At 44.2% G+C, this 27734-nt stretch overlaps 1 protein-coding gene and 1 non-coding gene across 10 annotated transcripts in view; one reads left to right on the top strand and one right to left on the bottom strand.

Annotated features, from left to right (window-relative positions):
* Positions 1-854: 854 nt before the first annotated feature.
* On the bottom strand, positions 855-22960 carry 4932415M13Rikl (RIKEN cDNA 4932415M13 gene like). Of its 8 annotated transcripts, none has more exons than XR_010054573.1 (7): positions 22831-22960; positions 13065-14639; positions 12138-12630; positions 10490-10884; positions 9359-9493; positions 5942-6179; positions 5077-5391 (listed from the first exon to the last, which is right to left on the bottom strand). It is a non-coding gene; the product is annotated as an RIKEN cDNA 4932415M13 gene like (transcript).
* Positions 22961-24076: 1116 nt separating this feature from the next.
* Sgo1 (shugoshin 1) overlaps positions 24077-27734 on the top strand; it is a 34823-nt gene continuing 31165 nt past the window's right edge. The window contains exons 1-2 of one of the 2 annotated variants that reach the window (XM_063267351.1): positions 24077-24226; positions 24467-24608. The gene's annotated coding sequence lies outside the window, so the exon portion shown is untranslated. Of the gene's footprint in view, positions 24227-24441; positions 24609-27734 lie in introns of those variants that run through there. The other variant, XM_063267352.1, reaches the window with a different exon arrangement.

Raw genomic sequence — 27734 nt, 5'->3', positions numbered from 1 at the left:
ACACACACACAACTCAGGACCAACTTAAAGAGGTGGAATCACCAACAGTAGGCTGGCCCCTCCACATCATTAATCAAAAACAATGGGTTTGTAGCCTTCTACCAATTGTAAATTCAAGCCTAGTTTCAGATGTTCAACTCCTTAAAGCTCTTTGTTTCTGAGCCATATTTTTGGGTAAAAGGATGGATAAAGGAAACATATTGAGTCTGGGAACACATATCTAGATAGACAATTACCAGAACGTTTGTTTTAAATACACACCAACTTTATTAGAATAACAGAAACTTCCAATTTACAAGACAGAAAACACCATGAACCCAGCACTGCCTGGGAAGTGTCATATCATATTACTATTCTGATGGCACCTGGTCACACTGAGGGTCACAGGAAAACCCCATCATAGCTGCTGCAAGACCACACTTCTAAGTGACAGTCAGGGCTGCACACAGACTTGTTTTGAAGCTTGGGCCGTGGAAAGGATGAATGAGGAGAGCACAGATTTCCTTTTCCATTTAATTACAAACAGAGTCCGCGAGAGAGTTGTATGGGAACTCGCTTCCATTTCTGCAACACGGGGAGGGAAAGAAGGGATGACAGGGGTCCAGGACACTAGCACTAGCAGGCTGCTCTGGTGACACTCTGAGCTCCCTTCTCGTTCTGGAGGTGGTAATAGGTGTCTTTCCTGGCAGCTGCAGCAGCTTGATGGGGGAAGACAGGGCCACCCAAGCACTACCTTTCTTGAAGCCGTATTTTTTTAACTTATTTTTACAATACAGATTTATTCCTGTCCCAGTCCAACCCCAATTCCCCAACTGTTCCACATCCCATACCATCTCACCACCCTACCCCATGTCTCCACAAGGATGTCCTCACCCCACCCACCCCACCAGACCTCTAAACTTCCTGGGGCCTCCACTCTCTCAAGGATTAGGTGAATTTTCTCTGACTGAACCCAGACCTGGGGGGCCTCCGCTGTATATGTGTTGGCGTCCTCAACTCGGCTGTTGGAGGCTGCCTGGATGATGATCCACTGTCTGAGAGATGGGTGTATAGGTTAATGGAGACTGCTGATCCTCCTACATGGTGGTCCTCCTCCTCAGCTTCCTCCAGCTTCTCCCTAATTCAACAACAGGGATCAGCAGCTTCTGTTCATTGGTTGGGTGCACATATCTGCATTTGACTCTCTCAGCTGTTTCTTAGGTCTTTCGGAGGGCAGTCAAGATAAGTCCCTTTTTGTGAAAGCCCCATAGCCTCAGGAACGGTGTTAGGTCTTGGGCACTCCCCTTGAGCTGCATCCCGCTTTGGGCCTGTATCGTTTGTGCTCATAGAACAGGGCTCGCTTAGAGCTCCCCAAATTGACAAATTTTGGGCAACAATCTCTATCTTTCTCCAGAATGATACACTGTTTACAAGAGTAGGCATCAAAGAATTCGGAACCTTCAATGATCACACAACAGCCTGGTTAGATCCAAAGTCACACTCATCACATATGCAAACGAGGGTGCAGGGCTACACATAGGAATCACAGATCACACATTTGCCATCCTATTTTTCACACAGTCTTCTGAAAGCTACACAAGCCTGCTTGTAGCAGAAAAATCTGGATGTTTAGCCATAACTCTATTCCAAGCTTGTGGCCCCAGAAGATCTTTATATCCTCTGTTCCTAATCCTGAGATGTGAATATAAGACATGGAGGGAGACACAGTTAAGGGGTTAACTAGAAGGACTTGACACCTATTCTTATTTTTGAGCTTTTGCTGGAGGGAAAAGGTTACCAAGCAGGACTCAATACCTAGGTTCCTGTTTGCTTTGGGACTTTAACTGTAGGGAAGAAGGCTCTTAGCAAGAGCTGAAACTTAACTCTATGTGTATTGTGGCTTTGGCTGCATGTGAATGCCATGTAGAACCAGACAAAGCCATGTATTGTATGAGGCTTTTAGTTACAGGTAGGAGACACATAATTGAACCTACATCTAAACATGTGTGGAGAATTAGTTGATTGGGAAGATATCAGTAACTGAAACCCAGCTCATGTGTATGTGTATTCATACCTAACAGGCCAAAAAATGTAGCCATGTGTATATCTGTGTGCATACATGGACCTTTGTCCATAGCACAACCCAACTGGTTGCCATGACAGCATGCTTGCCTCTGTATAGGAATCTATGTATCTGTGCTTCTGTTCTATTTCTGTCTCCCTCCCTCCCACGCCATCTCTTTTCAATCTCCTGGGGTGTGTGTGTGTGTGTGTGTGTGTGTGTGTGTGTGTGTGTGTGTGTACATGAATGCATGTGTGCATGTTCCTAGTGTGGCTCTAGGGACAGGTATACATGTATCTGAACATGTGAGGATTTGTAAAAGAAGATGTTACTGTGAGGATCTGAACCATAGCTGTGTAAGAGAGCCTTTGGTTGTAGGGAGGTATACCCAGCAGACCCTAGCACCAGGGGTGTGTGTGTGCATGCATGGATGTGACTTTGACTATAGGGAATAAGAACTTACCAGGACCCTATACCTAGAAGTGTTATGGAGATCTTTGTCTATAGGGCAATATCTTGAATGACATGAAAGTCAATTTAGGGCTCTGAATGGGGTTAGATACCTAGCAGAACCAGCTACCTAGCCATGTGTTCAGAGACCTAAATTGACTTTCACATTATTCAAGATATCGCCATGTACACAAACATCCACATCCCTAGGTATGGGGTCCTGGTAAGTTCTTATTACCTACAGTAAAAGTGATATACGCTCATGTACACACACACACACACACACACACACACACACACACACACCCATAGTGCAAGGATCTGCTGGGTATACCTCCCTAAAGTCACAGGTTCTCTACACACACTGGCTAACATCCATTTCACTGCTTTCCAAGGATCGATGTCTTCCATGATATCAGGTTCCAAGGAAAACTGACTAAATCACCTCACATTCACAGATGTAATCCAAAGTGCATTACAATCCACAACAACAGATTTTAGGTTCATATTCACTGCAGGTGAAAACACCACACCAAACTTTATAACCCCTCACAATACACACACACACATACACACACACTCACACACACACACACACACACACACACACACACACACACTGTTCCATATAACATCATAATTACCACCTGTGCTCCATACATACTATTGATAAGTTACTGCTGGACAGCACCCTGGTCCCCTGCACAGACCAGTATATCTCAGGTCCCTACTGCTGGAACTCAATACACATTACTGTGTTCATAAGACATTACAGAACATCTTGCTAATGCTCTGGAAATCAATCATTTCAGTATCAGGAGCTTCTACCACTATCTTACTAGATACCCTCAATCCTACTGCCAAACCCACTCAGGCACTGCTATTTATCAGGTCCACAAGATAATCCATCCCCTGCCACCGTAGCTTGGTTTCAGGTTTCACTGGACACCTTGTTGAGCCCTTATGCACTACTGTGTATCAAATTGTTCAATCCTGCAGTCTTGAGACTTATGTATGACATAGTTGGTATCAGCAACGCTAGACACAGAGGATAGATAGTACATGGGGCTTTGTACTGGAGGTGTCCTGATGACTCTAGTACATTTGGGGGTGTCATGGGTGGGGACATCTGGCTAGCACAATTACTTGCATGGGTGTTGGAGCACAGCAGCTGAGGACAACATATCTGGCACGTCCTGAATCCTACTGGTGTGTGTTGACTAGAGTGGTAGGAGAGGGTCATATAGAACAGGCACCTAGTAGTGGATGTGGAGTGGCTATGTCAGAGGACAAGTGTGAGGGCAAGGCCAAATATATAGAAGTATATGTGATACGGGGGAAGCAAGTGTTCCCAGGTCCTGACACCTAGCAATGCAGAGGCATGTGGAATGGACAGCACAGGTTGGTCCCTGGCATGGATTGAGCAGCAGCAGCTGGCTGAGATGTTTCATGTGGGTGATATGTAGCAGCATATCTGAATCAGTGGACACTTGCAGCTCTGGCCTTCCTGTTCTCCATGAGCAACAGCAAGACACACCAGGTCCAAAGAGTCCTATATGTCTCCCATCTTAAACCTCTTCCCTCTATTGGCTTCGGGTATTTGGGAGCCAAAATGGTGCTGACTGTCAGAGCTGGAATTAATCACCAAGGCTTGAATAGTGATCATTTTCGACCTCTACCCCTTCTGCTTATGCAGTAATTATTAGAGTTGCATGGATGGAAGAGAGTGTATGTTAAAGCACTTCTACTTGTTAATCTCTAGGTAGTACAGGGATGTGTTGTCTCCTGGGGTGTGTTAGGAGTCAGGTTCCTTGTAGGTGCCCTAGGGAGGCTTTTGCTCCAGCCATTGTCTGGTTCTTGATTTTCTTAAGGATTTCGTTTGCACAGTTCATCTTCTACATTTTCTCTGATCATCCTACTTATGAGACAAATTCATATATGCCTCTTCTTTAACATGTATATAAAAATTATATCGTGTGCATTTGGAGACACAAGTAACTTTGTTGACTGTGTTCTGTTTTTCAATGGATTTTCTAATATTTGCTTTAACACAATTCAACATTTTTTGACGGCAGCTCACTTTTTTGTGCCTTGATTTCCCTGGTTGCCTTTGACAAAATTAGCTGGCCTGATTTCGGTGGGTCTATTGCTAGACTATGTGCTCAGTCATATCTGTCCAGTCTCTGTTCTTTTTCTGGAGCACTTCCTCTAACTCTGAGACAATGTGGGAAGGGATGGAATGAGAAGGGCCGGGTAGGGAGGAATCTCGTCTTCATTCTGTCAGATCTTCTAGGTTTAGGACCAGCTGTTTGCTCCATTTGGTGTTTGGCCATCGAAGTGGTTTTGCTGAGCATATAGATGATGTATAAAAAGGATGTATGCAGTGCTGCTGAGACTACATGTCTCAGGGTGGAGTGGTGCCCAAAGGAGGCTCCCTCTTTCTCTGAAAAGAAGGTAGATGGGGCAATGAGAGGAATGATATGTAAGGCCCTGACTGGGAGCACAGGAAAGAAGGTGGCTGTGATCAAAGTGTAAAGTGTATAAAAAATGAACTGTTGAAGAAAAGAACAGTGACTAGGCAGGCATAAGGGTTCAGGTCAATTTGTATTTCTCTCAGCCATGTGTGAAAGTGTTCTGAATACCAATTCAAAGCTGATTTTGGAATTGTACTGAAACACTTTAGTACTTTTTGACTGTGAATATTATCTACCCAACACCACTAAGACATGGCCCAACAGAACGCCCTCAATTTCACCATCTTCCTGTAAGTGGTCCTTGGGTCCATGGCCACTGGCCTTCTCAGGAGATCCAGTCTAGACAACAGACATGGAGGCACATTCACTTGCTCAGGCTCTGCGGAGACACATACTTCATCTGCTCAGGAGTGATTCCTTGAATATCTGTGAGAATAGAGAAGCATAGGTGAGAGTTGTTCACAGCCAAAATGCAAACTATCTAAGATGGGCAGTGAATCGGCTATATCTACCCAGTGGGTGGTTTCACGAAGAGATCCTCCTGTAGAGTGCCCAGATATGGTTGGAAATGTGGAGTGGTTGTGTGTAGTTGGATGGTAGAAGGGAAAACATTTCATTGTCTTCCACAGCATGTCCTCCTGGTGTTGTGTGAAGCCTCTGAGCTCCTCTAGATCTCAGGCAATGACATGATACTCATTCATGAGACGTGTAGGTGGGAGATGCTCTCCACAGCCAGTGTCATAGTAATGTGTGCCACATCCTGAGGCAGGAATTTTCTGGGTACATGTTTCAAGATGTGGACAGACGTCTATCTACTAGAGAAGGCTCATTGAAGATACATGATGATGTTGCCAGAAACATTCACTGTCCTACCTAAGACTTGTGACTATTCAGATCACACAGCCTGTTCATTTTGGGTGGACTTCAGTACCCAATGAAGCAGGGATAATGTTTATTTTCCCCTTATGTGACTTACGTGATAAAGAACTCAATGGTTCTCTTCAGGAAATAATGTTTTCAGGGACTGGTCTGGCTTGTTTGCCTGCATCTGTCCCATAAACAGGAACTAGGAGAAAGGAATTAAGCAGTTTCCCAACATTCTATGTGGATTGGACACTGCATTTCCTATACCATCTTCTTTAACAATTTTCTAGATGAGTCAGAATGCAAGGACGGTGAAAGGATCTTTGACCACAGATCTTGTTCAGCAGAACCTGCAGATTAGAGAAGACAGAACATGGCCAGTGACTGTAGTGTACACAGTAAGACTACAAGGAAGTCAGTGTGCTTGTGGTCATTATGTCTGAGTCAAATATCTGGTTGGGTTTCTATAGTATATGAGCCAAACATACATTGTACAAAAGAGCAAGCTACGGATCATCTCTGGGACTCAGTTTTCTTCTCTGGGAGATGAGTATTACTGGCCTGTAATGTCATGTTTGGATAGGTCCTGGTTGAAATAGCTTGTGTTGACTACGCCTGTCCAGGTGTCTCTCTCAGGCAGGCTGTGTGGAAAGGAAGGTGTTGAGTCTGTAAGCTTGGCCCTAAAGAGCTGACTTCTCTTCTCTCAGGTAACAGGCAGCAACGTGCTCCCTCTAGTGGCTGCAACACAAAATGTCCACTTTATACTCTTCTGGTCTCTTGGGCATCAACTCTGCACTGGGAAATTCACATACTTGGAATCAATGGCAAATGGTGGGGCCAAACATTCATTTCTGCTGTCTCTCCTGGGATTTCGTGACATGGCTACCTTACTAATGTCTTTTTTGCTCTGGTCTGGCTTTCCATAAGGTGCATCAGTATTGAAGACTACATTAGTGGTCACTAAAAGCAGACCAGCTATGGGCGAAGCAAAAAATGACCAATTGCCTCTTGGCTATCTTCTTCTGAAAGATCCCCGAATGGAGACCCTTACTCAAGTCTCGAGAAGTCGCAGACCCCAGACACAGAGAGACCATTTTGGATGTATACACAAAGGCGAGGTTTATTATGGAGATCTACTAAGGAGATCTCTGGGCCGACACGTATCACATGCAGGAGACAGAGGTGTTGACCCTGAGTGGCTGGGAGAAGGGCTTTTTAAAGGAAGAAGTCACAAACTCCAGGAGATGAGAGGATGTCAAAAGGAAATACCAAAAATGTCACAAGGGAAAACTCTCAAAATTACAAGATTGTTCTTAAGACTCTAGGACTTAAATGAGGGGAAAGGGCAAGCATTCTCCTGAGAACAGATCTTGATTGTCCTTTAGGGTAAATGTTTGTCAGTGTTGATGAGGCATCTGCATCTGAAACACATCTGCTTAGGCTTGGCCAGCCTGTTTCCTGGAATACTCTCTGCAGGACTCAATGGCTGGAGGGCACAACCGGGACTTGAACAAGTATCTATCACAGGGGCAGTACAGAACTCATTACTCATTTACTCATATCTGGTGATAGGGGGAGGGTCAGTGAGTCTCGATAGGTTCTCCTGCATTTTTAACAATCTGTCTTCCTGAGTCAGATCCTGTTCCTGAGTTTTGAGCTAATTTGAAACTCTATCTTTCATTTCTGGTAGGTTATTTGTACCCTAGCTCTGGAAGCCAATACAAATGCAGTAAAAGTCCAGTGGCAGTATGAATGTCAGGACATAGATGTGAGTGAAGATGTTTGCACTCTTTGTTTCAAAGTTTCCTCTTCAACTGTTTTAGTACAGAGAATCGCCTACACTAAGTTATCTCATGTTCCCTGAGAGCCACTCCTTAGTGTCTGTGTCTCTATCTCTCACTATCTCCCTCTGTCTTTCCATCACTTATCTTGGGATTGAAGGAACCCTTCCAGGGCATCCTCATGGTTGCTAACATGTAGTGCTAAGTTTAGACAAGATTCCAAGAATTTATCTTCTATTATCACTGTGCTCCTGGCTACGTAAACCCACCCCCTCAAAAGGGAAGCAGGATCCAAGTATTCCTACTAAAAAGGATTCCTATTTCCCTTCATTGCTGGTACTCCCCTGTTAGGAGACAGATACGGTCCTGATAAAACTCCCCACCGTGAGTCTCCTAAGCATACAGAAAAACTGAGGCAGCATGCAGTGAGCTATGACTTCTGTGATGGGAGGGATACGGGGATACAGGGAGGCTGCAAATGCAACATCAGAGAGGGGACCATGAGGAAAGAGGGATGGAGCTGGTCTTTCCTCATGTGGGAAATCTGATGAGAAAAGCAGAGAAATGAGTATTGCTGTAGTATTTCTGTACAGATTTGCCCAAAGAATTGGCACATTCATGGGCAGATTGGACATGGTATTGGCTCAAGGTACACTCTGAAAACAATGCTGTGAGAGGGTAGGCCTGGGCCATGTTTCCTTCTTAAATATGGTTTCCTGTGGAGAAAACACTCATAGATGGTTTACCTGGTCCTGTGTTGGATAGAGGCCTCTATATTGGGTAAATCAGTAAATGGACACAGACTCTATGGATTTCCTACAGGATTCTTCATTCTGTTCTCTCGCTCTACAGCAGGAAACCCCATGTCTCACAATATATAGGGCTCATCCCTTCAAACAAGGAGGATATATGAACCATGCAAAACATTAGTTCTCCACCCTCCATTTTCAGCAAAAGTTAATGGAGTTCATGCTGCCTCTGCAACCTGTGCTTCTCATCCTCGGAGGTCCATCTTGAGCTCAACTATGATGGTTTACAAAGAGCTAAAAGCTTCTGGGGAACGGCATTATGAAATCAGATTTTTGAATGTGTATACCCATCCATGGAAAACATTTAATGTTTCAATGGAATAAGACAAATTTTAAAAGAAAATATAATGAAAAAATTATATGAAGATGATATAGGAAGAAAACTCCACATAACCAGCCTCAATTATGAAATTTTGACATTTTTCAGAGACAGATAAAGATCAGGAGGACTGTGCTGTGTGTCACAAGCTTTCCCCAAGGACAGAAATGGCTTGTTTTCACTCAATAGAAGTTTGGTGGTTAGGAACCTGAACATAAATGACAAAGCTCTAAGGATATGGAATAGGACGGGGTCTCCCTAACATGTTCGACAATTCTTATGTGGAGAGTTTACCTGTCCCATCACAGACGTTCCATGAGGTATTGTACAGTGCTTTGGGTGATGCAGAACTCAGATTCTTACATCCCAATCTCCACATTAGCCTGCCAGGATCAACACGTTTCAGTGGTTTAAAACTCAATCCAAAGTGGTTTGACAAGCAAAGACAGCACTGTGGGACCCATGAAATCCAAACTAGTCATGAAAGTCAGCAACTGATCAGACTGTATCTTGGTGTTGAATCAGGAGAACAAGAGTCTTTCCTCTACCATAGATGACCATGAAGTGAAAGCTGTGCTTTCAATAATAAATGACAGGTACCAGTTGTCTCAGTGACCCACCTTATGTCTTCATCTATGACCACTTGGCTCAGATGGAAAGAATTCTGTCGACAAGACTGGCTAGGTAGTCTACGGTATCCTGAAGTTGTCACTTTGAGGTCATGTGACTTATGCCCAGAAGGCAGCTAAGGGATCCTGTGAAAGCAGGCAAGGTAAGAGAGTCACACTCTGAGGCCTATATCCAAATGGTGTCAAGCATGACACACAACGCCTATCCCACTGGCTTCTCTCCACAGAAGTATTCTAGACTGAATTCCCACCATCAGGTGTCCACTCCCATGGGAACATAGACTTCTATTCTGAAGGTTACATTTGAGGTTGGTTTGCTCACTGTTCCTAGTCGACCCTGGATGTCAGTGCCTCCAGCTCAATTCCTGGCCATGCACAAATGATGAAAGCTCAGGACTGGAATGGTTCTACATGGAAAGATTACAAGAATTTATTATTGCTGCTGTACCCATGTACAATCCTAGCATACAAGATGCAGTGCCATGGAAGATCTCACTGAGTTTTGGAACCACCAATTCTACATTATGATTTACAGAACAAAAAAAATGCTATGTACTAAGTTCTTGTCTCAAAAAATAAAAACTAAATGTTAGGACAAGAAATTTCACTGTCCCCTTTAAAGAATTAAAAAGAAGCCCATCCATTCAACAGCTCTAGCTTCCATGATGTGCAATAGAAACACAAGCTGACCCTGGTTGATGCCATGAAAGTCAAAATTACTCTCAACCACTATGAACTCAGCTTTCTGTTCTGTTGACACAGGACTCACCAGATGATACAGATTCTAGGAAGTATTGACAGCCAAACTTCCCATCATCCTGTTGGGAAGAAGATTTGACCAATGCTGTCAATGTGCCCAGGACAGCTGGGCAGAATGGAAGCTGGATGCCAAGTATAAAGGAGCAGGCAGTTCCTGCCTTACCACAGCTCTGTCGTCCCTCATGTTCCCATTGGTTGTCAGTAAACAGTCAACAATTTCCCTAGGAGAAGGCGATGCTGGCATAAACCACCTTCTGTGTTCCTTCCTTCACTATATGAAGACCAGGCTTCGGACACTCATGGTCTACAGCACACAGATACTTACTGGACTCCATCTTACTTTCAGCTGCATGATTCACTCACCTTAGGCCTCTGGATTCTCTGTGAAGCTCGGTTGCCAGGTCAACCCTGAGAGTTTCTCCTTCCCTGAAATGTGTCCTGAAAAACACCTCACAGAAACATTCATTCCATTCTCCATACCCCACCAGGGGCTGACATCTACAATTCCATGATCACCATTGTTCTTGTCTAAGCCTGGATTCTTGATTGGCAGTAGATACAATCCAGTACCATGGCTGCTGGCCTCTTAGAGGCAATATCTGGCATCAGGCTCGGTAATACCTATTTAACTTGCCATTGTTGAGCAAAACAAACATAGCTCAAATGATAGTTATGAATCAGTCCATGAGACGGGAGAATGATAAAAGATTCTTCAAACATGACATGGGAGGAAACGTGGAAGGCCTGGATGAAAGAGGCTGTGAAGAAAAAGACACAGGTACCAGATGAGACGTAGTCTGCATAAGACAAGAGCAGCAGACTCCCCAGTGCCACACCCTCCATCAGTCGCCCCAAACAGGAGAGTATTTATTGGGGCAAACTCCTACTTCTGTACCTTGACACATGTCAGTAACCATCAGAGCAGGACCACTTCACATGGTGTGCAGTGTCCTCACAACTCACATTGTCTGCGGTGGACAATGGTTCCTAGTCTTTCTTCATCAAACTCCTGCCCGAGACCACACATTCCCTCATTTCTGCTTCATCACTGACAGGAAGTGTCCCAGCACACTCTTGCTTTGTCCCTCTCCATGTCCACTCATTTCTTCTTTTCCCTATTCCTCCCTCTTATCTCCCTTTGTGTATCCGCAGCTCCAACAGTTCACTCGGGGTTAATGGCCTTCTTCCACAGAACCTTCAGAAGGGAGCTTGGGTATGATGAAGTGAACAGAGTGGAGTGGAGCCTGAGAACTACATGGATGTCTGCTCTGTTTGCAGAGGCCACTGTTCTAGATGCTCTCAAAGCCTTTTTCCACAAACATGACAAAACTAGGGACATAGAATTTTATCAGGTCACAGCTGCATGTGACTACTTAGGGAAATCTAGCAAGCAGGGCAGGCGCTCCAGGGAGGTGAAGGGTTTAAACACCGTAGCTGAAACTGTATATTTGGAGGATGGGTGCTATGACCTGTAGCCCTGGTATATTTTTACACAGCACCTCCAATATCTGACTTGCGTCCCTCTTGTTGCACATACAACACCAAAGGCATAGCTCAACTATGCCATTTCACTTTCCCCTCAAAAGAAACAAAGAATCCTGAAGGGCCTGTTATTGACATTGAAGACAGGACTTCCGGAGTCCTGAGCAGGATAGGAACCAACTGACTTTACAGGGCTATACCTTTTTCCTGCCACTTGACAGCTCAGGAGCATAGAACAGGATGATGCTTCAAGGCAGCTTCCTACTTGTCTGCCTTGACTCATGCAAGGAGCCATCCAAGCAGGCCCTCTTCTCCTCATCGTTGGCCAGGCTGATCTAGTTACATGCTGTACCTCTCAGGAACTCTATTCCTACTCTTGATTGCCCCAAGCTCCTGCCTAGTCCAAAACAAGCATCTCTTTCATGGCACTTTTTGGACAGGAAGTTCCTAAGGACAGAATCTATTCCTCACACTACACCCTCTCATTTCTGTTTCCCATTCCATCCCATTTGCCAATTGTTCCGCTTACCTCCTTTCACCTGTTTTCCTCCTTCCAGGGGACTTCCATGGTTCTTGCAGGCCTTTCCAAAGGACAGTCACAAAATAAGATGGAGGGTATAAAGTGACCAAGATGACACTCGTCCTCCTCAGGACTGAGTAAGTCCTGTCTTCAATGTCCATGACAGAGGCCTTGTCATGAGACAGGTCATTCCTGCCTGTAGAGGCCTCTGTTTTAGATGCTGTAGGCACTGGTCCTATAGCATGTCCAGAGCTGGGGAGGTGGAGCCTCCCCCGCTAGATGTTCCTTATGCGCACCTTTCTGTCCACGAAGCAGTGCTGGGGCTGGAGGAAACTGAAGGAGCTGCACACTGAAAGTTCAGACCCAAGAGCTGGAGAGGGACACAGAAGCGTGTAGCCCTGGGTTGGAGGAACACAGCAGCCTGGGGTTCTGTCCTGACTTTCTGCTGTGGCATCACTCCTCAATAGGGCCGGAATTCTATTAATTCATTTCAGTTTCCCCACTTCAAAGCAAAAGAAATATGAAAGTGCATCTATTACTGACCGTGACAGAGGTAGGACTTATTCAGCACTGAACTCACCTGATCTGCCATAGCTCTCACCTTCCTCCTTCCTCTATAAAATTTCTCCCCTTTAGCTAAACTGTCCTCTATCTCTTTCAACCCAATGTGCCCCATGCTATGCTATCTGCTTGTGACTCAACCCTCTAGACATTTAAATGAGGGTAAAGCTGTGGAATTGGGCCATTTAATGTGCTAGACATCTTATATTTTTGCCGTATTAGAGGGTCCATCTTATCGTTTGCAGAGGATATTAAAAGGCATATCCTAACCGCACAGGAATTGTGAATCTGGGTAGCCAGTCCAGCTGTGTTTTCTAAGGGACTTCACTATCCCATCTTTTCTTTGTTGCACCTAACACAGGGATTCAGGCTCACCATGGGGAGGGCAGACAGCAGCAGCAGCAGCATGCTTCCAGGAAACGGAAAATTCGCTTCTTCATCAGCTTCCAGCCCCTAAGTGGCCTAGAAGCAGAAGCTATGGGTCCAACTTGGGGCTGGTCCCTGGAAATGTCAAGCTCTGGGGATGGTTCTTCTTCAAAAAAGCCCATGTTCACAAACCCTGTGGCTGTTCCGTCCTGGGCTGATAATGGAGAGAAGTGTTCGCCACGTAGGCTGTCCATAGAATTTCTGTTGACTGCAATGTCCTCTGTAGCAGTATTAGTGATGTTAACTGCCAGAGAATATCCTTCTGGTACTGGGTCATCTGAACAGGGCATTAGGTCCACGGAGGAGTATTTGGTGAGCATGGGGTACCTTCTGCAACTCTCGCCTCTTTCTTCCACACCATCCTCCTGAAAGTGACTCTTGCCAGCTTCTATACGGGTTGAAGGAACAGGTTCACTCGCTCTCCTCTTCAAAGCTGGAAGTAGGCTAAGGGCACCTGCAGGGCTGCTGTTTGCCCAGGGCTTCTCCACTTGTTGATGGCTGTCCCCACAGTTCAGCTGGTATTTTAAAATATTAAAGGTTGCCATTACTTCACCTTTGACTTGCCTGTGTGTTAGGGATGACACAATCTCTTCACAGGTATAACCAATGGTGCACATTGTGTTCACGATCCTGGGAAGTATTCCTTTTGTGGCAAGCAGCCTATGTTCTTGAATGGGGCCCAGCCACGGTCGTTCCACCAGCTGATATATTGTCAACCTGTACCATGTGGGGACCATGAGTAAACGTGCAATGATGATGTGACACGGTTTTGACAAGTGGTAAGGAATGGGACACATCGTAGTAGTGATGAGCCTGTGCATATCCTCAGTGGTAGCTTCTAGATATGGAAAGTGCCCAGTGACCAGAACATAGAGGACGATGCCCAAGCTCCACATGTCACCTGCCAGCCCATCATAGGGTTTCCTTGCCAAGATCTCTGGGGCCCAATAGAGCAAGGAGCCACAGATCTCCTCCAGCATCTGCCCTTCTGTGATTTTAATTGCCATACCAAAATCACAAAGCTTTGCATTTCCTGCCGCATCGACCAGAATGTTTTCTAATTTAATATCGCGGTGTGCAATGCGTCTTTGGTGGAGGAAGTGAACCGCCGACACCACCTGCTGGAAAATAGGTCTAGCCTCCTCCTCTTTCATACAGCCCAGTGATCTGAGGCAGCTCTCAAGGTCCTCTCCTGCCACATATTCCATGATAATGAAACTTGCTGTCAGTGTGTCGATCATGTGAAAAAATCGAACAATATTTCTGTGTTCTAAAGATTGAAGGAGTTCCACCTCCAAAGTGATGTCAGCCACACTGTTGATGTTTTTATCAAGGACCTTGACAGCCACCCTTGTGCCTGTGGGAAGGTGACAGGCAAGTTTCACCTCTCCATATGAGCCAGAACCCAGAGATAGCAAGATCCGGAAATCTTTTTCAAGGATGTTCACTTCTGTGCGGCCGGCCATGATGCTTGCTTCAAGGTCAAACACCTAATCGCATGTGTTAAACCAGGAACATACAAGGCTAGAAATAAAAATGAATGCAAGTTTGGAATGAAGGTTTACAACTAAGAATTCTCTGTCATGAACCCTAAGATATCCCAAACCACCCAGTGATGCACCTCAAGGACATATAAATCCCAGAAGATCCCAACCGAAAACTGGTAGAGCAGAAGTCCTGGTAAAGAGCAGAAATGGTTCCAGTGAACTGGGCATGCAAAGCGAAATACTGACATCACATCAATAATGAGCTGGCACTCATTGATAAGTGGCTATTACCCAAATGCTTGAATTACCCTAGATGCCTAGAACACGTGAAACTCAAGAAGGATGACCAAAATGTGAATGCTTCACTCCTTCTTTAAAAGGGGAACAAGAATACCCTTGACAGGGAATAGAGAGGCAAAGATTAAAACAGACACAGAAGGAACACCCATTCAGAGCCTGCCCCACATGTGGCCCATACATATACAGCCATCCAATTAGACAAGATGGATGAAGCAAAGAAGTGCAGGCCGTCAGGAGCCCAATGTAGATCGCTCCTGAGAGACACAGCCAGAATACAGCAAAACAGAGGCAAATGCCAGCAGCAAACCACTGAACTGAGAATAGGACCCCGTTGAAGGAGTCGGGGGGGACTGGAAGAGCTTGAAGGGGCTCGAGACCCCATATGTACAACAATGCCAAGCAACCAGAGCTTCCAGGGACTAAGCCACTGCCTAAAGACTGACCCTGGACTCTGACCTCATAGGTAGCAATGAATATCCTAGTAAGAGCACCACTGGAAGGGGTAGCCCTAGGTCCTGTTAAGACTGAACCCCCAGTGAACTAGATTTTTGGGGGGAGGGCGGCAGTGGGGGGAAGGTAAGGAGGGGAACACCCATAAGGAAGGGGGTGGAGGGATTAGGGGAATGTCTGCACGGGAACCAGGAAAGGGAATAACACTCAATTTGGCTAAGTGGTAGAGCGTTTCCCTAGGAAGCGCAAGTCCCTGGGTTCGGTCCCCCGCTCTGAAAAAAAAAAAAAAAAGAACAAAAAAAAAAAAAGATATACTCAAGTTAATAAAAAAAAATGAGCTGGCTATTTTCAAGACAACCATGCAAACAGTTAACCTGAATTATCAAGTGAGACTTCTACAGATTATAAACAGAAAACAATGAGATGATTTTTTTAATTTAAAAATTACTCAATTTTTATTCCTTGTACCAATATCAAAATTTACAGGGCAATACATCTGATGTAATAAAAAGAAAAAGAAAAGGTTACAACAAATGAAAGACCTCAGAAATATACATCTAACTGACACTCTTGCCTTAATCGGTGGCTGCACTATTTTGCAAACTGTGGTATGACAGTCCTGAACAAGAGGGGCTTCCTGTTTAAGCTGCAATGACTTCTCTGGCTATAGATCGTCGTTCCTTCTCTGGCAGATTTTTACAGTTCCTCCACTGCATTCAGGACAAGTGTCTCAAAGGAGCCTACAGCTTTCCTGACGACTCCTCATTCTCTCTCCCACTAAGACTGTAGTAGAAAGTAGCCGTTTCTGTTTTATTTTAAAACCTTCTGCTGCCACATCCACCACTTCACCTCCAGAGTCGTAGGCACCACCATCGGGACTGCCTGAGCTTCTTCCAGCAAAACTGCCCCCCCCTTCATGGCTCCATAATTTGATGGCTGCTTCCCACTATAATTTCCAAAGTCATTAAACTTACCACCACTACCATAGCTACCTCAAGCAAACTTTCCTTCTTCATTGTAACCATCATGTCCTCCTCCACCATCACCATATCTACCACCTTGGTTTCCATAATCTCCTCTACTATTGTAGCCAGGACTGCCACCATAGCAGTCACCATCACCTCCAAATCCATTATATCCACCACCACCGCCACCATGACTATCTCTGATGCCACCACATTCATTACCGTAGCCTCATCTTCCACCAGTTTCCTCCACGACCCATCAAGTAGACAGATCCACCTCCATGACCTCTCTGTGATCCAGCAGACTGCATCTCTTGTTTACAAAGGGCCTTTCAGTTCACACTTATGCCCATTGATATTATAGTTTTTCTGAACAAGAATTGTGTCAACTGCGTCATGACCATCAAAAGTTATAAAAGCAAATCCTCTCTTCCTCCCACTCTGCCTGTTTCCATAACTTCTATGGTTTCAATCATGCCATACTTTTTAAAGAAGTCTGTCTGATTATATTCTGGGGTTTACTCTTTAATAACACCAACAAAAATTTTCTTCATTAAATGAGCATCAGGCTTTGCAGAATCCTCTTTAGAATATCTCTCTTTGGTTCCACAACACACCCAGCAACATGGTGTGGCTGACCACACATCGTGGTATATGCTTCTTTAACACAAGAATAGGTAATAAAAACAAAACCACTGGAAGGTTGTTTGAGCATCTCTCCTTACCACACAGTGTGTAATTGTGCTCAATTTCTCAAAATGTTCTCTTAAGCTATCATCTGTCAGTTCAAAGCTCAGACCACCAATAAACAGCTTGCTTCACTGCTCTGGTTCCTTTGGATAGTGGCTCTCCAGTTTGAGACCAGACTCTCCTCTTCCAACTAGAGTTTAATATGGCTGACATGATGTTCTACAAATACTCTACTATGACTACAATCCAGATGATCTTTCAGGGACATTTCAAGTTTTATGCTTCCAGAAATAAGAATATACGAAAGGAGATTGTAGACCTGTGTGAATTTTGAAATAAGATGAAATAAAACACATAAACACAAGAATCATAAGCAACGAGTATTGAGTAGCAAAAATAGTAGCTGCCAAATATTCAAAGAATTCAAGAAGTGAGGGTCCAGAGAGCCAAATAACCTTATTAAAAAATGGGTTACAGAGCTAAACAAAACATTCTCAGTTCAGGAATATTGAATGGCCAAGAAGCACCTAAAGAAATGTCCAACATCCTTAGTCATCAGGGAAATGCAAATAAACACAATCCTGAGACTCCATCTCACATCAGTCAGAATGGCTAAGACCAAAAATTTAGGTGAAACCAGATGCTGGTGAGGATGTGGAGAAGGAGGAACACTCCTCCATATTTGGTGGGATTGCAGACTGGTACAACTACTAGGGAAATCAATCTGGAGGTTCCTAAGGAAATTGGACATTGTACTACCTGAGGACCCAACTAAACCACTCCTTGGCATATACTCAAATGATGCTCCAACATACAACAAAGACACATGCTCCACTATGTTCATAGCAGCCTTATTTATACTATCCAAAAGCTGGAAAGAACCCAGATGCCCTTCAACAGAGCAATGGATTCAAAATATGTGATACATCCAGAAAGACATACATGGTATGCACTCACTGATAAGTGGCTATTAGCCCAAATGCTTGAATTACCCTAGATGCCTAGAACAAATGAAACTCAAGACGGATGATCAAAATGTGAATGCTTCACTCCTTCTCTAAAAGGGGAACAAGAATACCCTTGGCAGGGAAGAGAGAGGCAAAGATTAAAACAGAGACTGAAGGAACACCCATTCAGAGCCTGCCCCATATGTGGCCCATACATATACAGCCACCCAATTAGACAAGATGGATGAAGCAAAGAAGTGCAGACCGACAGGAGCCGGATGTAGATCGCTCCTGAGAGACACAGCCAGAATACAGCAAATACAGAGGCACATGCCAGCAGCAAACCACTGAATTGAGAATAGGACCCCCATTGAAGGAATTAGAGAAAGAACTGGAAGAGCTTGAAGGGGCTTGAGACCCCATATGTACAACAATGCCAAGCAACCAGATCTTCCAGGGACTAAGCCACTACCTAAAGACTATACGTGGACTGACCTTGGACTCTGACCTCATAGGTAGCAATGAATATCCTAGTAAGAGCACCAGTGGAAGGGGAAGCCCTGGGTCCTGCTAAGACTGAACCCCCAGTGAAGTAGACTGTTGGGGGGAGGGCGGCAATGGGGGGAGGGTTGGGAGGGGAACACCCATAAGGAAGGGGAGGGGGGAGGGGGATGTTTGCCCGGAAACCAAAGAATTATTATTAAGTATTAAATAAATTTAAAAAAAAAATGTGATACATCTACATAACAGAGTACTACTCAGCTATCAAAAACAATGACTTCATGAAATTCTTAGGCAAATGGAATGAACTGGAAAATATCCTGAGTGAGGTAACCCACTCACAGAAAAATATACATGGTGTGCATCCATTGATAAGTGGATATTAGCCAAAAAGCTCGAATTACCCAAGATGGAATCCACAGGCCACAGGAAGCTCAAGAAGAAGGATGACCAAAGTGCGGGTGCTCCCACTCCTTCTTAAAAGGGGGAAAAATATTCATAGGAGGGGATATGGAAGCAAATTTAGAGCAGCGATTGAAGGAATGGCTGTTCAGAGGCTTCCCCACATGTGGCCCATGTATATATAGCCACCAAAACTAGATAGGATTGATGAAGCTAAAAAAAATGCGTGCGGAAAGGGACCGGATATAGATCTCTCCTGAGAGACACAGTCAGAGCATGTCCAATACAGAAGTCAATGCTAGCAGCAAACCACTGAACTGAGAACAGGACATCCTTGGGGGGAATTAGAGGAAGGATTGAAAGAGTTGAGAAAAAGTGAAAGAAAGAGTTGAAGGAGCTTGCAACCTCATTAGAACAACAATGTGAACCAACCAGAGCTTCGAGGGACTAAACCACTACCAAAAGATTATACATGGACTGACCCAGGGCTCCAACTGCATAAGAAGCAGAGAATAGACTTGTTGGTGCACTGGTGGAAGGAGAAACGTTGGTCCTGCCAAGGTTGGAACCCCAGTGCAGGGGAATTTGGGGATGATGGGATAAGAGGGGGTGGATGTCGGACAACACCTATATGGGGGATTGGGAGGGCATGGGAGGTTATGGGCCGGAAACCACGAATGGGAATAACATTTGAAATATAAATATAGCAATATATCTAATAAAAAAAAAAGACAAAAATAAATCAAAAAAATTATTATTTGTTAACTTTTACGTATCAATTGCCTGTAACATAAGTGTTTACCCAAAGTAATAAACTCGTGTTTTAGATGAAAAAAAGAAATAAAATAAAAGAAACTCAAAAACAAAAAAACAAAAACAAAAACAGTACTCCCAACAATCTGAGGCCCGCCCCCGTGGATTACCCAAATGTGTAAAAACATTGGAGAAAAATATATACCAGACTTACAGAAATTATGTCATGAAAGAGAAAGCAAAGGACTACATCCAAACTCATGTCTGTTAGTATTGCCCTCTTTCTACAACCAAATAATCACGATGGAAAAGAAAGCATAAGCTAGCTCCCTTCCTTGGTGAATATAAACATGAAAATTGTAAATGAAAACCCTCGGTATTTCACATCCATTTCAACAACAGACTACAGAGCCCTTCATTCACAATCAAAATGGCCTCATTGAGGAGCAGTAGGACAATTTGTATCAAAAATAAATTGAACAACAGCAAAGCCTGTAAGGAGTGACTGGGGAAGAGTACATGTAGTAAGCACTGTGACAGTGAACTGTTGAGGGACGAGGAAAGTCGCTGCACATACACAAATTTTTACTTGAAAGAAAGCAGTTCCACAAGCAGAAATGGGCTACATTTTTGTCTCTTGTGCTTCAGGAGAAAGGAGAAGCCTGAGTACAAACACATGGTGGACCGAATGTGGTGTTCAGGAGATAATGATCAAAGTCCACTCTACACAAGCCTTGGGGTTCCCAGAGAATGAACCACCAATCCAGGAGAGATCATGGGCTAGACCTAGGTGCCCCGACTCCCTGTGCACAAATATAGCATAAGTACAGCTTGGTCTTCATGGGTGTTCCCAACAACTGGAGAAGGATTGGGAGAAGATATATGAGGGGGTATTGGGACGTGAGGTAGGCTGATATTGGTATGTAAAAAATAAAATATAATGGCTTGTTTATTTTTTTATCTTTATTAACTTGAGTATTTCTTATTTACATTTCGATTGTTATTCCCCTGGTTTCCAAGCCAACATCCCCCTCCCCTTCTACATTGGTTTCCCCTCCCCATCATCCCCCCATTACCACCCTCACCCCAACAATCACATTCAATGGGGGTTCAGTCTTGGCAGGACCCAGGGCTTCCCCTTCCACTGGTGCTCTTACTAGGCTATTCATTGCTACCTATGAGGTTGGAGCCCAGGGTCAGTCCATGTACAGTCTTTGGGTAGTGGCTTAGTCCCTGGAAGCTCTGGTTCGTTGGCATTGTTGTTCATATGGGGTCTCGAGCCGGTACTTTCGCTGATTCCTTCAACGGGGGTCCCATTCTCAGTTCAGTGGATTGCTGCTAGCATTCGCCTATGTGTTTGCTGTATTTTGGGTGTGTCTTATTTATAATATATTTACAACACATTTAAGTGCAATATAAATTTAGTGTAGTGTATTATACTTGTTTTATAATCACGATATATATTATGATATTACAATTTCAGCCTGTAATAATTTGTAGTCATAAAATAGTATATTTATAGTTTCAAATAACAAAATACTTTGATATATAATATAAGCAATTACCATAAATATCATATTATATAACATATAACATATATGGCACAACTAATATATATCCTGTGTACCATACATATTGAGGATAAGTATGCTTGCAGACAGGAGTCTTGCACAGTTGTCCTCTGAGAGACTCCACCTACCAACTGACTCAGACAGATGGAGACACCTGCAGCGAACAGATGAAGATTGGGGACTCCTGTAGAATAATGGGGGAAGGATTGTGGGGATCCCCACAAAGAGAATAGGAACCCTACAGGAATACCAACAGAATCAACTAACCCTTGAGAACCCTTGGGGTTCTCAAAGTCTGAACCACCAACCAAAGAACATATACAGTTGAACCTAGGCCTCGCCTCCACGTATGGAGCAGATGTGTAGCTTGATCTTCATGTGGGTCATGAACAACTGGAGTGGGGGCCATCCCAAAAGCTGTTGCCTGTGCGTGAAAAATGTTCTTCTAGCCTCGGGTGCTTTGTCTGTGTCCGTGGGAAAGGATACATCTAAGCCTGCAGAGACTTGATATGCCAGGGTGGGTGGATACCCTGGGGGCCCACCCACTGAAAGGGGAAGGGGAGAGGATGGGAGGCAGGATTGTGGGAGGAAGTGATCAGGAGGGGGACAGTGAGCAGGAGGTAAAGTGAATACGTTGAAAATAAGAAAAATATATGTTTTATACAAGGAAAAGGTAAGGAAGGAAATTACAAACTTGGTTTTCAAAATGAAAATTAGGTCATAATTAATGAAGAAACAGATACCATAGGTAAGTTAACCCTAGAAGAAAATCCAACAATACTAAGAAAGGCTTCTTACATCTAGTTCTGCCATGTTCCGTCACTGTCCACGGGAGGCCACCTCTCTGAAGGAAATGGGAGCAGGGGGCCCGTGGGGACTTTGGGAGACAGAGGAAGCAAGGGGAAACCTTGGAGGAGTGAGTGAGGTGAGGATGCTGTTAGGAGGTTTGGAATGAGAGAAGAATCAAAGAAAGTAAAAATATAAATGTGAATATAAACTTACGTTTACCTGAATATAACTATGAAAGACCAAACACAAACCCCAAGAGCAAAACCAACAAACTGTGAAACAACTCCTGCAGTCTCAACAACTAACAGAATGATTGGTAAGAAGTTCAGTACTCTGTGAAACTGAGGGAAGGCACACTTTCCAACTCTTTTCATCATCAGGCAACATATGAGATGAAATAACTTTGTCAGGACAATGTTTCAGGAAAACGAGTGGAACTAGAGAAGTGTGACTTCAAACACGCCGATCCCACAAACACAAGTGTCTCATTTTGTTTCCTACAGGCCATGAGTAGGCAGGGGGATTGCACCCTTGAGCTATGGGAAGGACTTGTCACATCCAACGGAAGGGAAATGAAGTAAAGCCAATAAATAGAATCCAAAGGCAGGACAAGCAAGATGTGTGAAGTCATGATGATTTCCTCATTGTGTACAGCTAATACAGACCACCAAAGGTGTAAAATAGACAGAAACAAAGGCAAACAGGACGAGTAGATGAACTTGATCAAAGGAATAGCAGTTGAAATGAAGAAAAAGAACATAAAAGTATCCTTAAAACCCAAACCAAGAATGTAAATAAATAAAAAGTAAATGAACGCCAAATGCCAAAGCCCAAACTGAAAACCTAGGAAACAAACTCACTATGTTCAGATCCAACAAGTTGAGGAAAAGGCCAAATCTGTGAGAAGCAACTGAGTCCAACTGCTCTCTCACAAACCAACTGCCTCTCTGAAGCACAAGGACAGAACCCAGCCTTAGACAGAACCCTGCTATTGGCTGGTATCTAACATTCTAGCAGTCTCATTATGATGTCACATGCAATAGGCCAATCAGAGATCTGATGGTTTTTTTAATGTATTTCCTCTCACATTCTTGACCCCAACTTCTGTAATGCTAAGTTTCCTTGTGATTGTGATCAAATGCAGACAAGGATCTACTTATAGGAGCAAGGTTTTGTTTAGCCTCAGATCATCAGGAAACATAATTCACCATAATGGGAGCCGCCAATGCCATGCAGATCAGCATAGCTGTGCAGTTGGTTCCATGGCATTTCCAATCCCGGACGTCCTCTGTCATGTCCCTGTCTTTTCTATGTAGCACTAGTGCAAATCTTAAGTCTGTTTCTCTCCTCAGTCAGTGTGACCTCCTCAGTCTGCACAGGCTATGCAGACCTTGAACATGAACCCAGAAAGGCAGGAGGAGCAGACCTTGAGCTGTAGGTTTCATCAGACAGAACAGCAACACCTGCCTTGGCTGCAGCTGCAAGCTTTGATGTGCTGGAATTCACAGACTACAAAGATATGGAAACCTGTTGCATAGACAGATGTGCTGTTGCTATGCTGTTCTGGGGATGGGTTTTGTAGTTGTTCCCTTTATATACACTGTGCTGAATATTAAAACTTTGAGCCTTAATCAGAACACTCTATTGGTTCCATGTTTCTCTCACCCCCTGCCCTTTTCATTTCCACCATCGTTTTGGCTGAGCCCTGCTCAACGTTAAGCCGCTGGGGTGAGGCTCTATTCTAGCTGCCATGACCCTCACAGTCAGTCAACCAGTCTGTCTCTCTCTCCCCAAGCCTTCTCTCCTTTATCTCTAAAAGGCACATCTATGACCTGAAACTGTTCACGTTTAATAGTGTATCCTCCTCCAATGGTTATTCTCATGCATTTAATCATGTATGTGAAAATGTGTACATGTTCCCTGTTCCAGGAAGACACTACATTCTAAACAAGGCCCATTCAATCCCCTTACCTACTACACTTGTAAAATTTCCCCCTTGATCACTGCTTCCTGGGATTTTCAGGTCACCAGCAGGAAAGCCTTTTGTGATGATTGGTATATGTTTGGCCCAGGGAGTGGCACTATTGAGAGCTATGGCCTTGTTGAAATAGAAGTGTCACTGTGAGCCTTTGCCTTAATACCGTGGGCCTAGCAGCCTCCAGATGAAGATGTAGAACTCGCAGCTCCTCCTGCACCAAGCCTGCCTACACACTGCTATGTTCCTGACTTGATTATGACAGATGAACCTCTGAACCTGTAAGCCAGCCCCAATTATATGTTGTCCTTTATAAGATTTGCTTTGTTCATGGTGTCTGTTCACAGCAGTAAAACCCTAACTAAGACACGCTTTGTATTCTAACACAGTGTCTTCAAAAATAATCAGTGTATCTACACGCAGGAGGCATCAGTGTTTCTCTTCTGTAATCTGTTAAAAGATTGTGATGTTGCACTATGTCTAACCTCTTGTCTAACCTCTTCTTGCCTCTTTCTGGACAGATTTATAAGAAAGATGTGTAAGAGATGATCTACCTATATGCGGAAAACTGTACTGTATTCTAGAGAAATAAAAAAGTTTCATCCAAGTCCTATATTGAGCAGAAAGAAGGCCTTTGGGCAACACAGGGAACAGGAAGTTCAGGTATGCAGCTGTCCTGAGACTCAAAAATGGTATGGAAAAGCCCATCTACTCTTTGTGTTCATTCAGGAGGTCGACAGAGGGTTTGCCCAGAGGTCACTGACTGCTGGGATAAGCTTGGCCTGGATAGGCTAGCTGCTCTCCTGGCACTAGAATCTGCCTCCTGCCAAAAGGCCTGAACCAGGACCCTGAGCCTCCTACCCCACTTAGTTTCCCATTTGAAACAGAGAAAACATCTTCTTATGATGAGCTTCCATCGGGAATTATTTTTTCAGCTCCATCTTGAGAACCAATAACCACAAGACGGCCCTTTGAGAGCCTGAGAGTTTATCTTGGTCCTCCAGGGGACCCAGTCAGCGGCCACATGGTATCATAGCTGAGCCCAAATTTCTTACTCAGAAGTGACACTCCTCCTAGTTAATCCTGAACTCCCACAGATTCCTCCTCTATCCTGAGTCCTGGGATAAAGGCATACACCACACTGCCAGGGGAGAAGGAACACAGGCGAATGGCCCAGAAAGGAAGCAAACTCACACACGCTCTACCTCCATTTGTCTCTCCCTCATAGAGCTAGAAAAGACAGTCATTAACTGCTCCTGTATTCCAGTCTCTTCATACACATTAGACAAGCAGAGCTCTCAGGTGTCCACCTCACAATGGAGGAAATATTAGGGATAGACTCAGAGCAACTTAACTACCTTGTTCATGAAGAGTATAACTTCAGAGTTCCTGCCATGACAGAAGCCAGTCTATTCAGCCAAGCTAGTGCCAGCAGTCAGAGGCCGCTGGGCAAACCCTCCTTCTGTCTACCACCATAATTAACACAAAGAAGTATTGAGACATTGAATCTGCCTTTTTAAAGTCATTCTGACCACCTGTCCCTGGTCTTGTATCAAACACTGAGGCATATTAACAGCATTAGCCAAATCTTCCCGGCAATGTGACAGGCTGGTAGTATGTTCTACCATGTGACAGGCTGGTAGTATGTTCTAGAATAGAGATTATCTGGTGAGTCCCATATGGACAGAAAAGAAAACTGCTTGCTTAGTGGATGAGAGGTAATTATATCTTTTGGAGTATCAGCTGGGGCCAGCCTGTTGCACATCAGGGAAGCTAGAGCTGTTGAATGGATGGGGTTCTAAATAAAATGGGGAAATTTCTGGTCCTGAACTTTTATTGATTAGGTGTTGAGGAAAGTCCTCACAATACAATCCTTACTAGCCTGGCAATTTTATTTAGAATTGGAGGCTCTAAAACTCACACAGAGATGTCTCAGGCCTCTGTACTGCCCTGCCTGGCTTCATACTGTACAGCAGCAGTCAGGAATTCTTTTAATCTTTCAATGTAAAACTCTACCAGTAGAGAGCTTTCTTCATTTGACACATACAGCAATTGAACTAGAGGCATTTCCATCCAGTGCATCCAGGGTGGACTATGAACAGGCAGGAAACCAACCTCCAATTTCAACTTCACAATAGTATTCTATGTTCCCATGGGAGTGGATACCTGAAGGTGGGAGTTGACTTAGAATATGTCTGTGGAGAGATGCCAGTGTGCCCTAGCGGGCACATCCTGGGAAATAAGGCATAGGCCTTGCCTGCTTTCACTGGATACCTCAGCTGCAGTCCAAGTACAAGTAATGTAATTTCAACATGACAACCTAGGACACTCTAGACTGGCTAGCCGGTTTGATTAGCAGACTTCTTTCGATTGGAGCCAAGAGGCCACAGATGAAGACCAATGGTCCTCTGAGGCAACTGTACCTGTCATATATTATTGAAGTCACAGCTTTCACCTCACAGTCACCTAGGGTACAGGAGAGCCTCTCGTTCTCCTGATTCAACACCCAGATACAGTCTGATCAGCTGCTGGCTTTCATGAGCAGTCCAACTTTCATGGGTCCCACAGTGCTTTCTCTCCTTGTCAAACCACCTTGGATTGAGTTTTGAACTACAGACATGTTCCTCCTGACTGGATACTGGGGAGACAGCGATGCTGGAATCTCAGTTCTGCACCACCCAAAGCACTGTGCAGCACACCCTGGAATGTCTGTGATCGGACAGCTGAACTGTCCAAATACCAAAAAGTTGTTGAACACCTCAGGGAGACCCACGTCCGATTCCATGTCCTTAGACCTTTATCATTTATGTTGAGGTTCCTAACCAATAAACTTCTATATGAGTGAAAAGAAGCTAATTTTGTCCTTGGGGAAAGGTTGTGACACAAAGCATAGTCATCCTAATCTTCATCTGTTTCTGGAAAGTGTCAAAATTTCATAATGGAGGCTGGGTATGTGGAGATTTTTTTCTGTATCCCCTTCATATAATTTTTTCATTAATTTTTCTTTTGAAGTTGCCTTATTCCATTGAAACAGAAACATTATTTCAAAATGCCAGTTCCCCAGAAGTTTTTATGTCTTTGTAAAACAAAATAGTTGAGCACAAGATGGACATCAGAGGATGAGAAGCAGAGGTTGCAGAGGAAGCACCAACTGCATTCAGTTTTGCAGAATTAGGAGGGTGGAGAACTACAGTTTGCCTGGTCCCTTTCCCATGTCACTCTTTTTGAAGGGATGAACTCTATATATTGTGAGACATGGGGTCACCTGCTGTAGACTGAGAGTACAGAAGAGTCCTGCAGGAAATCCATAGAGACTGTGCACATCTACCGATTTACCCAACATAGAGGCCTCTATTCAACACAGGGGGATGTAAATTATCTATCAAAGGTTTCTCCTTAGGAAACCAAAGTTCACAAGGAAACATGGCCCAGACCTACCCTCTCATAGCATCGTTTTCAGTGGGCACCTTGAGCCAATACCATGTCCAACCTGCCCATGAATATGCCAACTCTGCGGGCAAGTCTGTAGAGAAATACCACAGCAATACTCATTTCTCTGTCTTTCTCATCAGATTTCCCACATGAGGACAGAACAGCGTGATCCCCTCATTCTTCCAGGTCACCTCCCTGCTGTTGTGTCTGCAGCCTCCCTTTATCCCTGTATCTCTCCCATCACAGAAGTCATAGTCCACTGCATGCTGCCTCAGTTTATCTGTGTACTAAGGAGCCTCACTTGGGGAACTTTATCAGAACCGTATATTTCTCCTAACAGGGGAGTACCAGCAATGT

The sequence above is a fragment of the Rattus norvegicus genome, chromosome 9 (assembly GCF_036323735.1).
Source record: "Rattus norvegicus strain BN/NHsdMcwi chromosome 9, GRCr8, whole genome shotgun sequence".
Taxonomy (NCBI): Eukaryota; Metazoa; Chordata; class Mammalia; order Rodentia; family Muridae; genus Rattus; species Rattus norvegicus.
The sequence above is the reverse complement of the archived record's forward strand: the minus strand, read 5'-3'. Positions and strand labels throughout refer to the sequence as shown.